This window comes from Anomaloglossus baeobatrachus, chromosome 5, assembly GCF_048569485.1.
Source record: "Anomaloglossus baeobatrachus isolate aAnoBae1 chromosome 5, aAnoBae1.hap1, whole genome shotgun sequence".
Taxonomy (NCBI): domain Eukaryota; kingdom Metazoa; phylum Chordata; class Amphibia; order Anura; family Aromobatidae; genus Anomaloglossus; species Anomaloglossus baeobatrachus.
In genome coordinates, this window is record NC_134357.1 from 397,160,903 (window position 1) to 397,162,479 (window position 1,577).

The following is a 1,577-nucleotide window of genomic DNA, read 5'->3' on the forward strand; positions in this document are numbered from 1 at the left end:
AGTGCCGGCTCCCTGCTCCCTGCACACGTAGCTGGAGTACACATCGGGTAATTAATCCGATGTGTACTGTGGCTAGGAGTGCAGGGAACAGGGAGCCGGCACTGGCAGTGTGAGAGCGGCGGACACTGGTAACGAAGGTAAATATCGGGTTACCAAGGGAATGGCGTCTTGGTTACCCGCTGTTTACCGTGGTTACCAGCGCACATAGCAGAGTACACATCGGGTAATTAACCCGATGTGTACTGTGGCTAGGTGTGCAGGGAGCCAGCGCTAAGTGGTGTGCGCTGGTAACCAAGGTAAATATCGGGTTGGTTACCCGATATTTACCTTAGTTACCAAGCGCAGCATGCTTCCACGTGTAGCGACGCTCCAGCGATCCCTGCCAGGTCAGGATGCTGGTGGGATTGCTGGAGCGTCGCTTATAAGTGTGACATCTCACCAGCGACCTCCTAGCAACTTACCAGCAATCCCTATCAGGTTGTATCGTTGTTGGGATCGCTGGTAAGTTGTTTAGTGTGACTGGGGATTAAGTCTCATTCAGACATCAGGGAGTTTTCTCATACAATAAAAATGGTCCGAATTTCATCAGTGTCATTTATGAGATTTTCATTGTTTGGAAGTGTTAGTTTTTACTATCAGAGTTTTATCAGTTAGTTAGTTAGTTGAAAAAAAAATACCCATGGATATTTCTCAAACAGTCCATGAAAAACAGACATCATGTAGATGACATCTGATTGCTGTCTGATTTCTTTCATCAACTTGTATTGGCAAGCATGATCTGGCACTCAGATCAATATCATATGTCTACGTGATTTTGTGTGGGCCATCTGGTCTGAGGAAAAAAATCAGATATATGAACCATGAATAGCACTTGTTTGTTAAAACTTTTGAATGAGCCCTATAGGTGGCCATACACATTAGATAGAAGTAGGTTGACCCAAATATTGATGAACAATTACTAAACTAATGCAGTCCTACACATTTAAATCCATATTGTCCTTTACAGTCACTCAACCTTATCATACGTAGGCGTTGACTCTTGTCAAAAGATTTCTGGGAAAGTTCTGGATGGTTATCAGACAAAATTATTGATTGTGACTGACTTAATTTCAGACGATGATTTATAACTGTAACTATTTTGGAGGTGCATCCTACAGATATGTCTTTTTAGTTAGAACTGAGTAATATCATGACGATATCGGAGTTTGCCTGGAAATTTATCTTGCGATTAAACAGTTTTCTGTTCAGTTACAACCAGTCATTTAGACACCGATGAGATAAAAATATGACAAATGTCAACTGTTCTTTTTCTGAGTTTTATGGCAATGATTCATTTTGCTGAAAAAGTAAAAATAAAAGTTCAGTATCTGAGTTTCAAGAGAAAAAATCATGGTAATATAGCATATGTATGTTTGTGTCTGTGTATATTTTTTTTTCAATTTTTGAAAACCATCAGGTGTAGCCTCTCTAGAAGGACACCTCTTTGAGAAGACCAACTACTAGTTAGGCTTGATTTTTCTGAGTGAGACTTCAGTTCCTTATGCTTAGTAGTCCTCTTCTTTGAGATAGACATCCCT